At 40.9% G+C, this 14,416-nt stretch overlaps 1 long non-coding RNA gene across 1 annotated transcript; it reads right to left on the bottom strand.

Moving 5' to 3' along the window:
• Positions 1-3,285: 3,285 nt before the first annotated feature.
• Positions 3,286-3,687, bottom strand: LOC110527285 (uncharacterized). Its single transcript, XR_005037371.2, has 2 exons — positions 3,579-3,687; positions 3,286-3,504 (listed from the first exon to the last, which is right to left on the bottom strand). It is a non-coding gene; the product is annotated as an uncharacterized LOC110527285 (long non-coding RNA).
• Between the last annotated feature and the right edge of the window lie 10,729 nt (positions 3,688-14,416).

The raw sequence follows: 14,416 nt of genomic DNA, 5'->3' as shown, positions 1-14,416 counted from the left end.
ATTTAAGAAAACACTCGGCGGGACTCGTATTTGTTTTGTTTTCCTCCATTTAAGAAAATACTCGGCGGGACTCGTATTTGTTTTGTTTTCCTCCATTTAAGAAAACACTCGGCGGGACTCGTATTTGTTTTGTTTTCCTCCATTTAAGAAAACACTCGACGGGACTTGTATTTGTTTTGTTTTCCTCCATTTAAGAGAATACTCGGCGGGACTCGTATTTGTTTTGTTTTCCTCCATTTAAGAAAATACTCGGCGGGACTCGTATTTGTTTTGTTTTCCTCCATTTAAGAAAATACTCGGCGGGACTCGTATTTGTTTTGTTTTCCTCCATTTAAGAAAACACTCGGCGGGACTCGTATTTGTTTTGTTTTCCTCCATTTAAGAAAACACTCGGCGGGACTCGTATTTGTTTTGTTTTCCTCCATTTAAGAAAACACTCGGCGGGACTCGTATTTGTTTTGTTTTCCTCCATTTAAGAAAACACTCGGCGGGACTCGTATTTGTTTTGTTTTCCTCCATTTAAGAAAACACTCGGCGGGACTCGTATTTGTTTTGTTTTCCTCCATTTAAGAAAATACTCGGCGGGACTCGTATTTGTTTTGTTTTCCTCCATTTAAGAAAATATTAGGCGGGACTCGTATTTGTTTTGTTTTCCTCCATTTAAGAAAACACTCGGCGGGACTCGTATTTGTTTTGTTTTCCTCCATTTAAGAAAACACTCGACGGGACTCGTATTTGTTTTGTTTTCCTCCATTTAAGAGAATACTCGGCGGGACTAGTATTTGTTTTGTTTTCCTCCATTTAAGAAAACACTCGACGGGACTCGTATTTGTTTTGTTTTCCTACATTTAAGAAAACACTCGGCGGGACTCGTATTTGTTTTGTTTTCCTCCATTTAAGAGAATACTCGGCGGGACTCGTATTTGTTTTGTTTTCCTCCATTTAAGAAAACACTCGGCGGGACTCGTATTTGTTTTGTTTTCCTCCATTTAAGAAAATACTCGGCGGGACTCGTATTTGTTTTGTTTTCCTACATTTAAGAGAATACTCGGCGGGACTCGTATTTGTTTTGTTTTCCTCCATTTAAGAAAATACTCGGCGGGACTCGTATTTGTTTTATTTTCCTCCATTTAAGAAAACACTCGGCGGGACTCGTATTTGTTTTGTTTTCCTCCATTTAAGAAAACACTCGGCGGGACTCGTATTTGTTTTGTTTTCCTCCATTTAAGAAAACACTCGGCGGGACTCGTATTTGTTTTGTTTTCCTCCATTTAAGAAAACACTCGGCGGGACTCGTATTTGTTTTGTTTTCCTCCATTTAAGAAAACACTCGGCGGGACTCGTATTTGTTTTGTTTTCCTCCATTTAAGAAAACACTCGGCGGGACTCGTATTTGTTTTGTTTTCCTCCATTTAAGAAAATATTAGGCGGGACTCGTATTTGTTTTGTTTTCCTCCATTTAAGAAAACACTCGGCGGGACTCGTATTTGTTTTGTTTTCCTCCATTTAAGAAAACACTCGACGGGACTCGTATTTGTTTTGTTTTCCTCCATTTAAGAGAATACTCGGCGGGACTAGTATTTGTTTTGTTTTCCTCCATTTAAGAAAACACTCGACGGGACTCGTATTTGTTTTGTTTTCCTACATTTAAGAAAACACTCGGCGGGACTCGTATTTGTTTTGTTTTCCTCCATTTAAGAGAATACTCGGCGGGACTCGTATTTGTTTTGTTTTCCTCCATTTAAGAAAACACTCGGCGGGACTCGTATTTGTTTTGTTTTCCTCCATTTAAGAAAATACTCGGCGGGACTCGTATTTGTTTTGTTTTCCTACATTTAAGAGAATACTCGGCGGGACTCGTATTTGTTTTGTTTTCCTCCATTTAAGAAAATACTCGGCGGGACTCGTATTTGTTTTATTTTCCTCCATTTAAGAAAACACTCGGCGGGACTCGTATTTGTTTTGTTTTCCTCCATTTAAGAAAACACTCGGCGGGACTCGTATTTGTTTTGTTTTCCTCCATTTAAGAAAACACTCGGCGGGACTCGTATTTGTTTTGTTTTCCTCCATTTAAGAAAACACTCGGCGGGACTCGTATTTGTTTTGTTTTCCTCCATTTAAGAAAACACTCGGCGGGACTCGTATTTGTTTTGTTTTCCTCCATTTAAGAAAACACTCGGCGGGACTCGTATTTGTTTTGTTTTCCTACATTTAAGAAAACACTCGGCGGGACTCGTATTTGTTTTGTTTTTCCATTGACATGTTTTCGCTTGTCAGCCATCCAGTTAAAATATGTAACTTTCAAAATACAGAACTCATCCATGTATGATGCATTTTGCATCATGATACAAAACGTAGAATACAGGGAAGATGTATGTAATTTGAAGTTAAACATCTTGAATACTTGATGGCTGACAAGCAGCTGGAAAGGCAGTACAGGCTGTATGAAGAGTCAGCTGTATTGGAGATGAATGTAATTACCTTCTCAGCAGCAACATGTGGCCACATCTAAGATACTCTGCAACAGTGTTCATTTTGATAAAAAGCTGAGGAAAAGGCCAGATATGTAACCGTTGAGGCGATACGGTGCACAAACACTGGCGTAGAAAAGGCATACATTTTGGATTCTGGTGGGGTACGACAGTTGAACTAAGCCAGAGGCATTTATAGGCCCGAGATATATTCTCCAAGAATAAATGGGGTACACAACTTAAAATAAAGGATTCTAGCGTTAAGAGTTCCGGTTCTCAGATTTTGCCATCAATAAAAATCTGCATCAAAATTCTGTGCATGATAAAAACAATAAAAATGATAGTTCATATTACAATTGATAAAGCAGGAAGGCTAAAGACAGTCACTAAAAATTAATAAGAGCTGGAGAAAATAGTCTGTTAAATATGGAAAAAAGGAAATCAGTGACTATAATTCTGTTAATTTACTTGTGGCATTCGTCAAGGATGAAACGTGTTTAAGCAGTTCAACCAAAATTAGACTGCACAGAAAATTCTAAACTCATAAGGCCATAGAATCACTAATTAGTTTGAACGAAGAGCTAGGGCAGCGAGGGTTGGACTTTTACTGTGGTCAAGATGTTTAAGGTGGAACGCCTGAACACTACAGCACAAACATTCAACTGTACATATTGCAGTGTTATTGGGTCCATAAAGCCAAACTCTAGTACCTACTACCTAGCCAGCCAACTCATAAAAACTCAGTGAAATAGCATGACAGGCTCAAAAATATTATAGCACATGGTAAGACATTTAACATAAATCATAGGAAGGTGTCTGAATGGATTTATTTTTTTATACATCATGAATAAACAGTTGACACTTTCTACTATTGCATGGGAGACACATTTTGAAAACATTCAGCCTTCTGAACCAGAAGCTATAGTTGCCAGTTAACTCTTCACAGACCCAGGCCAGTTGGATCACTGATGCAACTCACGGAAGGGCTAGCCATCATGTTGAGGATGCTTCCCTCATATATGGTGTAGTTACTCTGTAGGAGGAGCAGAGGAACAGAATAAACAGTAGGTGTGGATGTTGCAGCATTGTCATTGAGTGGATGCTTACATGTTCGTTGCTGATAAACCCAATCTGAGGGACCTTCTTCATTGTGGCCTCATGCTCAGCAATGGACGCCTGGTCCCAAGCTTTAGTCTTCAACATCTCCACAATACCTCTGTGGGGCACAGACATGATGTTTACATTGTCTGGACTATCCACTGAACCAACCAGACAGTTCCAGTCTATAAACAGATTATTATTATTATTCTTCACCTGGTAGACTAGTTGAGAACAAGTTGTCATTTACAACTGCGACCTGGCCAAGATAAAGCATAGCAGTTCGACACATACAACAGATGGAATAAACAAAAACATAGTCAATAATACAGTAGAAAAAATCAAACAAAAAGTGCAAATGAGGTAAGATAAGGGAGGTAAGGCAATAAATAGGCCATGGTGGAGAAGTAATTACAATATAGCAATTAAACACTGGAATGGTAGATGTGCAGAAGATGAATGTGAAAGTAGAGATACTGGGGTGCAAAGATAAATACAGTATGGGGATGAGGTAGTTGGATGGGCTGTTTACAGATGGCCTATGTACAGGTGCAGTGATCTGTGAGCTGCTCTGACAGCTGGTGCTTAAAGCTAGTGAGGGAGATATGGGTCTCCAGCTTCAGTGATTTTTGCAGTTTGTTCGAGTCATTGGCAGCAGACAACTGGAAGGAAAGACAACCAAAGGAGGAATAGGCTTTGAGGGTGACCAGTGAATTATACCTGTTGGAGCGCGTGCTACGAGTGGGTGCTGCTATGGTGACCAGTGAGCTGAGATGAGGCGGGGCTTTACCTAGCAGAGACTTGTAGATGACCTGGAGCCAGTGGGTTTGGCGATGAGTATGAAGTGAGGGCCAGCCAACAAGAGCGTACAGGTCGCAGTGGTGGGTAGTATATGGTGCTTTGGTGACAAAACAGATGGCACTGATAGACTGCATCCAATTTGTTGAGTAGAGTGTTTGAGGCTATTTTGTAAATGACGTCGCCAAAGTCGAGGATAGGTAGGATGGACAGTTTTACAAGGGTATGTTTAGCAGCATGAGTGAAGGAAGCTTTGTTGCGAAATAGGAAGCCAATTATAGATTTAATTTTGGATTGAGATGCTTAATATGAGCCTGGAAGGAGAGTTTAGTCTAGCCAGACACCTTGGTATTTGTAGTTATCCACATATTCTGCGTCGGAGCCGCCAGAGCAGTAATGCTGGACGGGCGGGCAGTGATCGGTTGAAGAGCATGCATTTAGTGGGTGAAACTGACAGTGTGAAGGCTCTTACTGGTAGTCGGTCTTCTCCATCATGGCCGTGTATGCATGCATGTTTGGCTGGCTCCAGCAGTGGTCAACACTGATGGCTGGGTAGTAGATGATAAAGGCCAGACACATCTCATCAGTGGTGGCCAGCCCCAACTGCGTGATTCCTTTGCGAGTGGCTGTGTTATAGGTGCACTCCACCACAATCTCATCACCCTGCAGAGAGGAGATACTGCTTTTAGAAAGATCTAATGACTACTATGATAACACCACAGTTGACCTGATCAAGAAGCCCATGAAATACAGGAAGTACATGGATGCTTACTGATTTGATGGTCTTAATGGTCTCCAGGTTGATGAACCCCTGCATCACAAAGTTCTCATCCACAGCCAGGAAGTCAATCTGCGTTCCATTCCTGCAGAGGGTCAAATCAAGCACACTTTACACCAACAGGTGGTCACGTTGCAGTGGTGCACATTCTCGCTGCAAAGAGCCCTGTAGCAGATGATATGAGGTCCCTGAACCAAGCAGTGAGTGTGACAACCATGAACACAAGTGATGGCTCTAGAGTGCCCTCAGAAAGTAGTCGCACCCCTTAACTTTACGCAGAACGGATTCAAAAAGATGTGTCATTTTTTGTCAACGAGTAACACCATACACCTGACAAATCAAATGCATCTCTTGATTAGATAAGTATTCAACCCCCACAAGTCAACACATATGAGTCACCTTTGGCATCAATTACAGCTGAGTCTTTCTGGGTAAGTCTAAGATTCCACACCTGGATTGTGCAACATTAACCTATTATTCTTTTCAAACTTCTGTTAAATTAGTTGTTGATTATTGCTTGACAAACATTCAGGTCTTTCCATAGATTTAAGTCAAAACTGCCTCTCAGGAACAATCACTGGCTTCTTAGTAAGCAACTCCAATGTAGATTTGTCCTTGTGTTTTAGGTTATTGTCCTGCTGTAAGGTGAATTCATCTCCCAGTGTCTGGTGGAAAGCAGACAACCACCTTGTCATCTAGGATTTTGCCTGTGCTTAGCTACATTCTTTATCCTGAAAAACTCCCCAGTCCTTAACAATTACAAGCATACCCATAACATGATGCAGCCACCACTATGCTTGAAAATATGGAGCGTGGTACTCAGTAATGTGTTGGATTTACCCCGAACATAACTTCGTCCTGAATACAATGTTAATTGCATCACATTTTTTTGCAGTATTACTTTAGTGCCTTGTTGCAAACAGGATGCATGTTTTGGTATATTCCTGTACAGGCTTCCTTTTCACTGTCAGTATTGTGGATTAACTACAATGGTGATCCATCACAGCCATTTCATTTAACCTTTAACGAGGCAAGTCTGTTAAGAACAAATTCTTATTTACAATGACGGCCTACCAAAAGGCCTCCTGCAGGAACAGGGATAAAAGAACAAAAACATTCAACTCCAACTGTTTTAAAGTCACCATTGGCCTCATGGTGAAATCCCTGAACACCCCCCCCCCCCCCAAAGCGTAATAAATAACTTAATGTGCCAAGGGATAGTCAGTCTGCTTGTTTTACTTGTGTCCATCTACAAATAGTTGCCCTTTGCAAGGCATTGGAAAACCTCCCTGGTCTTTGTGATTAAATTTTTTTTGCAATGCAGTGCTTGACTGAGGGACCTTACAGACAATTGTATGATTGGTGTACAGAGAGTCTCTCAACTCAGATAAAACACTATTCCATGCAACTTACGTTACTTGTTAAGCAAATTTACTCCTGAAAATATGAAGGCTAGCAATAACAAAGGGATTGAATACATGACTCAAGACAATTCAGCTCGTCATTATTAATTACATTTGTCCCTTTCTAAAAACATAATTCCACTTAAACATTATGGGGTATTGTGTGTAGGCCAGTTACAAAAATTTAGGCTGTAACAAAATGTTGAAAAAGTTCAGGGGTGTGAATAGTTTCTGAAGGCACTGTAGCTCGGCTCAACAAGTATATCATTGTTCTGGCTTCAGCGCTATTAGTGATGTTTGACAAGTCACCAATCCGGACATCTGGGATGTTGTAGACAACCACCATTACTTGTTTGTTATCGTGCACAAGCTGCATATGAAGTTGCATGTGATCCACTTCCATTTCCTGGCTGCGTCAGGAAAAGTTGTGCAGCAGAAAATTGTTCACGTGGGTCTACATTGGTCATGAAGACTGGCATAGGAGGAGGTCCACTACATGCTTCTCTACAGCTGCCCCTTATCTGTGATCCAGATCAACAAGCAGCAATGCCACACCGAGGACCAGGGGCAGACTGCTTCAAATTGGTGTCTGTCTGGAACACAGGAGGGGTGAGACTGCCCCCTTCTGGAGACATTAATACATACATGCATGAACACACACCGACACAAATGTTAGTCTGAGCTATCTCTACATTGTCTTCTTCATACTAGGCTTTCGAACTTCCAGAAAACGCTGGCATCCCTATTGGAGGACAAGATTATGATGAGTTCTACCAATGACTCCCTGTTGGTGTAAAGTGTCATTGTAAGGATAAGCAGCGATATGCTTTGATGATCATTGTTGATGGTTCTTCACTCTCCCCACTGATGTGTTCTTGATTCTACATTCTGTAGGAATGGAACGCAGATTGACTTCCTGGATGAGAACTATAACTTTGTGATGCAGGGGTTCATCAACCTGGAGACCATTAAGACCATCAAATCAGTAAGCATCCATGTACTTCCTGTATTTCATGTGGATTTTTGATCAGGTCAACTGTGGTGTTATTAGTCATTAGATCTTTCTAAAAGAAGTATCTCCTCCTCTCTGCAGGGTGATGAAATTGTGGTGGAGTGCACCTATAACACAGCCACTCGCAAAGGAATCACGCAGTTGGGGCTGGCCACCACTGATGAGACGTGTCTGGCCTTTATCATCTACTACCCAGCCATCAGTGTTGACAAAGCTCTGAAGCTAGATTTAGGTTTTAATTCATTTCATTCCAGCCATTACAATGAGCCAGGCCTCCTATTGTTCCTCCTACCAGCCTCCACTGATGTGTACATAAATGTATCAAGGTGAAATTAGGGGACAATCTAGTTGGTTCCTGTAGAGAAAGGCTACTAGTGTCAACTGGGCTGAACTGAACTGCAATCTAATGGATCAAACAAAGTAAATGAGTTGAACTATAAAAATTAGTATTGGTTGTCCTGCAAGTATATTTACAAACCCAAAGTCATATTGTATTCACCGAAAGAACCATGGAAGTTTGACATGTTGCCCCTCCATCTAATTTCAAATTCAGTTTACCCATCCAAATGAAAATTCCCAATGTGATACCTCAGTGAATTATCCTGAGCAAAACAGACCTGGCAGCAATATGATTTCTTCCCTGTGTGAATCTTCATATGCGTTTTCAGACCAATGCCAAAATTAAACATTTTCGACAATCATTACAGCAAAATGATTTCTCCCCTGTGTGAATCCCCATGTGATAATTCAGATACTCAACATGGGGAAACCATTTGCCACATTACAGTAAATCCTGTTCGTGATATGATTTCTCCCCTGTGTGGATCAGTATAATAATGCATATTCTTGCCTGTGTGAAACCTTCCATGCGATTTCAGGTGTTCACTCTGATATGACAGCCTTTGAGTTTCTCCTTTGTGTGAATCATCCGATGACAACTCAGACCTTTTACATAAACAAAACCTTTGCCACAGTCCCAACTTCAATGCAATCTCACCCCTTTGTGGGTCCTCATATGGTCATTCAGACTTCTACCATTAGCAAAACCTTTGCCACAAACCTGACAATGATGCAGATTCAACCCTGTGTGGATCCTCATATGAGAATCCAGAGCCTTTCTCTCTTTTCTGTGTAACTCCTCCTATGCACTGGGGATTTCAGATCCATGGATGTTTTTAACCTTGGAGCTTATAGTGTCTTTTTCTGTCAGTGTCCTCTTTGATTTGCGCAGGGGCTGAGATTCACTGGTTGGCTCAGAGTTTTGATCTGTTCAGTTTGAAGCCGTTTTGTCTCTGTATTCTTCACTTCGGATTTGTGAAGACTGAGTTGGGTACTGATCATAGTCCATTTTCACCCAGGCAGGAGTGAATACCGAGTCTTCATTCACCTGGATGATCCTCCGTTCTTCCTGTTCCTCTTTAATCTGTATGGGGTTCGTCATTTTGCCCCAGACTGGGGCTCCAATCCTGCTTACAGTGTTGCTGTACAGGGGACAACTCCTCTTCAGAGACAATGAACTGCTGGAAATCTGAAGGAAAGGAGAAAGGATACATTACATTTTAGTTGCAGATGAGATAGGTGCTAATACGCTTCCTCTGACATAAGATAATGGGGTCTAGGATAGAGTAGCCCATCTTCAGGATGTCCCACTTATGTGCTGTTGGTTGATCCTAACAGTTTCTGAAGTGTCGATCATGGTCATTCAGTATTGTCAGTAGCAGCAATCTGACTGGACTGATTATAATGGAGGGGGAATAGCTCACTTGTCTAAACAGCACTAAATGTCCATTTAAAACATGCAAGGGCAGTACAGCAAGCGCCAGTCTTCAGAGCTATTCACATTTTGTTTAGTCTATTCACAATTAAAATGATTAATATTGACGAGAATCCCTTGTTCACTTCTATTGCTATATAGAACCTGCAGTATTGATTATATTTTTCAAGACTATTACATAACATGCACAGAATTTGAAAGACTGTTAGCTAGTTAGCATATTAAACTGTATCTAATTGACATTTATCCGTATGTCTTTTCAATCAAAGATCAATGCATGAAATGGCATTGTTACTTTTTTTTTTTATGTACTTTTAAAATAATTTTCCTCAGCATAGAATGAATATATCTTTCAAATTATGTGGATGTTATTTAATAGTTGACTAATTGTATTCATATTTAACTGTTTAGCTTGTTTGTAAATGAGCCGTTAAGTAGAAAGCTTTCAGAAATCTGCATTTTCAAAACGCAGATAAAAAAAAAAACAATAATAATCATTCTGCGTTTTAAACCATTTCACCTGGTATTTATATTGGAAGTCAAGTGTTTTGTTGTTGTTGCTTCAATGGAGTGATAAGAGGTGTGCAACTACGCTTTTTCATCTGACAAAATAAATACATGCAAAACATTTGGCAGAAAGTAGCTTCATATTCATCAGATGACAACAGATGTGCATCACTATTTGGCTAGCAGCCACACAAAAAAGTATAGTAGCTTACAATTAAAGAGCAAGGTATTTCTTGCAAAGACGTTGCATGGCCATCTTGTATATTTACCATAGAAAGAATGTAGCTAGCTACATTTCGTATTGTTTTGCTTGAAGTTAATACTACATTTAAAGTTGCTACCCGACCAGAGAATTTTCACAGAAGAAATTCAGTCAGTAGGGTGATAGAATGGCCATTTGTGAATGCAGGAATTTGATTGGTCTAAAAACAAGTACAAAATTACTAACATTTTAGAAATGTGTTTACAAAACACCGCAATAATTTTTTTTGCCTTTCATCCTCTCTTTTGTGTGTGACAAACGCAGAATTCTGCGTTGCCGCAAATAACTTCAGTTAAAAATAACTCGGAGGTTCAGAGTTTCCGACTTGTCATGAACAGTGGCCCAGTGGGAGCTAGTCTCTACGAATCAGAGTATGGACTAGACAAGCCACAACTCTCGTCTCTAACATTTATATTCAAAAATTCAAAACAGTCAGAATGTTGAATAAACTTAATTTGAATTTACTCTACATGTCTGCCGATTTCGTTCTTTTGCCTGTGTAAGTTTGAGCCCAAATATCCACAGGAAAGTATTGTAATGACCTGACTAAATCATAAAGGAACAATTGTCCAGACAGAGGATAGAGTTTACGAATTGACGGTTTATTAACACAACTTTCCACAGGCTACTGTTTGGCCGTAGCCCACGCCAAATAAATGAAAGATACCCCACAAGCCAACTGTGACCTTCTCTTGTGAAGCCCAGACGTAAGAGAGAGAACAATGGATAAACCTGGTCTTAACTTCCAATGCTCCATTCCCCTGCCCAACCCTCCTCCACGCCCCTCCGCCAACCACCAGGATGCCCAGCATCAGAACATTCCAGGCATCCCCGTGATTGGCAGATAGCAGGTTGATTGGCATGTCGGACCCCACAAACACTGGTAAGTACAACACAACCCACTAATAGCCTACCACATAACACCGCTGTCTGTGCGGGTCGCTACAGTATTATTACACCGACTTCAAACCGTGTGTGGCTATCACGATTTGTTTGCTCATCACTTAAGGATAGGCGGGACGCAAATGTCTCAACTGGCCAATTGCCAGGGAAAATGCAGAGCGCCAGATTCAAATAAAATACTATAAAATTCAAACTTTCATTAAATCACACATGTAAGATACTCAATTAAAGCTACACTCGTTGTGAATCCAGCCAACATGTCAGATTTTAAAATGCTTTTCGGCGAAAGCATAAGAAGCTATTATCTGATAGCCTGCACCATCTGCACCAGCAGTAAACAAAGGAGTTAGCATATTTCAACCCTGCAGGCGCTACACAAAACACTGAAATAAAATATAAAACATGCATTACCTTTGATGAGCTTCTTTTGTTGGCACTCCAATATGTCCCATAAACATCACAATTGGTCCTTTTGTTCGATTAATTCCGTCCATATAAAGTGTGTTTGATCCAGGAAAAAAACAGCTTCCAAAAAACGCAACCACTACAAAATATTTCAAAAGTTGCCTATAAACTTTGACAAAATATTTCAAACTACTTTTGTAATACAACTTTAGGTATTTTTAAACGTTAATAATCAATCAAATTGTAGACGGGTCTATCTGTGTTCAATACAGGAATGAAAACAAACCAGCGCCACTTTTTACATCTTGCGTAACTCACAAAAGTGTACCCAGTTCCTAGTTGGCCTACTTCTTCATTGCACAAAGGAATAACCTCAACCAAATTCCAAAGACTGGTGACATCCAGTGGAAGCGGTAGGAACTGAAAACAGGCTCCTAGGAAATATTCCTTGGCAAGAACAAGACAGGTAACAGAGAGGGGGGGGGGGGGGATCTGAAACGTTAGTCACAGACATGATTCAAACAGTTTTAGAAACTTCAGAGTGTTTTCTATCCAAATCTATGAATAATATGCATATATTATATTCTTGGCATGAGTAGCAGGAAGTTGAAATTGGGCAGGCCATTTATCCAAAAATGAAAATTCTGCCCCCTAGCCCCAAGAGGTTTTAAGGCACGCACGCGCAAAACAGATGTATGATGCATGCTTACTAACCAAAACCTTGCAAGTATTTACATGAGCCAGGTGATTGAAATTTCAATGGCAGTACCAGCGTTTTGAAAAATTGAACTCTGTTCGAATAGCCATACTAACATACTGTATACTACATAGTATTAGCTCATTTTAGTATACTGTAACGAACGGTATCCTTTCAGTTGAGTGTACTTGCTCTTCTCCTGTCTACAGGAAGTTGATGCTGTTGCTATGCAACCTCTTGCTAGCTAGTTAGCTAAATAAATTACTAGTTAGAGATTTAAAGACTTCGGGTGTGTTCTTAAATTCAATCTGGAGTGCCAGAGTGCGCTCGTAAATTCAGAGCGTTGTCAGATTTCCCGTTTGTAAATTCCGAGCAACACTGGATGCTCAGGCCGAGGAGTAGAGTTGATTTGAGCGTTCTGACTTTACAGTGGCAGTCAAGCACCCAAGCTATCTACTTCCAGACACAAATGAGACCACTGACCATTTCACTCGCCCTATCAGAGCTGGTTAGGCAGTTTTCATGTTATCCGAGACATTGGTGACTAACTGTGCTGCTGGCAACAATTTATTTAGCTGTTTTTTGCTGACGTTTACTGACAGTGGCCATGTTCAACGGGTTTTGATCGCTCTAAATTCAGACGAGAATTTGAAATCGGAGTAGATAGCCAGAGGGAATTTACAAAAGCACCCGAATGTCCATTCAGAACGCAAAACGACGATACCATTTAGCTAAGCTAAATCCTCCCCGAAACAGGTGTTCTACTCCGCTAGCCAGCACCTCTCCTAAACAGGTGTTTTACTCTGCTAGCCAGCACCTCTCCTAAACAGGTGTTCTACTCTGCTAGCCAGCAACTCCCCTAAACAGGTGTTCTACTCTGCTAGCCAGCAACTCCCCTAAACAGGTGTTCTACTCTGCTAGCCAGCACCTCTCCTAAACAGGTGTTCTACTCTGCTAGCCAGCACCTCTCCTAAACAGGTGTTCTACTCTGCTAGCCAGCAACTCCCCTAAACAGGTGTTCTACTCTGCTAGCCAGCACCTCTCCTAAACAGGTGTTCTAATCCGCTAGCCAGCACCTCTCCTAAACAGGTGTTCTACTCCGCTAGCCAGCACCTCTCCTAAACAGGTGTTCTACTCTGCTAGCCAGCACCTCTCCTAAACAGGTGTTCTACTCTGCTAGCCAGCAACTCCCCTAAACAGGTGTTTTACTCTGCTAGCCAGCACCTCTCCTAAACAGGTGTTCTACTCTGCTAGCCAGCACCTCTCCTAAACAGGTGTTCTACTCTGCTAGCCAGCACCTCTCCTAAACAGGTGTTCTACTCTGCTAGCCAGCACCTCTCCTAAACAGGTGTTCTACTCTGCTAGCCAGCACCTCTCCTAAACAGGTGTTCTACTCTGCTAGCCATTACCTCCCATAAACAGGTGTGTGTTTCTTCCTCCTCCAGATGAACCTTATCAACCGGCCACCTGGTCCACGATCATCTTCTCATTAATGGACTATGCATCCTAGAATGGCACATTCGTCTTTGTACTCTCTGCACATCCTCATATGCACCTGCCTCTTTTCATGTACATATTTCCCCCACCGCTCAGCATCCTGTAAAATAGTTTTTATTTACATATCTCTACATACATACTTTATAACGTAGCTTAGTTTTCATAGTGAAGTTTGTAGTTCCTACCTTACAGTGTAGATAGTGTACATACCGCATGTGGATTTCTGTAAGCTCTGCTTCTACATACAGTATGTTGTCTGTATCCTGTTTATCAGCTCTGCTTCTACATACAGTATGTTGTCTGTATCCTGTTTACCAGCTCTGCTTCTACATACAGTATGTTGTCTGTATCCTGTTTATCAGCTCTGCTTCTACACAGTATGTTGTCTGTATCCTGTTTATCAGCTCTGCTTCTACATACAGTATGTTGTCTGTATCCTGTTTATCAGCTCTGCTTCTACATACAGTATGTTGTCTGTATCCTGTTTATCAGCTCTGCTTCTACATACAGTATGTTGTCTGTATCCTGTTTATCAGCTCTGCTTCTACATACAGTATGTTGTCTGTATCCTGTTTATCAGCTCTGCTTCTACATACAGTATGTTGTCTGTATCCTGTTTATCAGCTCTGCTTCTGCATACAGTATATTGTCTGTATCTTCTGGTTTATCGTCTGCCTGGAAATTCTGTTTATTGTGGCAGCACCATTTCACCAAGTCAAATTCCTTTATATACAAAATGTATTATGCTATTAAAGGTGATTCTGATCTTCTACAGTTTACAGGGCAGGACTCTTATTTTGAAAGATATAAA

This window comes from Oncorhynchus mykiss, chromosome 18 (assembly GCF_057628025.1).
Source record: "Oncorhynchus mykiss isolate SJ-2025 chromosome 18, ASM5762802v1, whole genome shotgun sequence".
Lineage (NCBI taxonomy): Eukaryota > Metazoa > Chordata > Actinopteri > Salmoniformes > Salmonidae > Oncorhynchus > Oncorhynchus mykiss.
The sequence above is the reverse complement of the archived record's forward strand: the minus strand, read 5'-3'. Positions and strand labels throughout refer to the sequence as shown.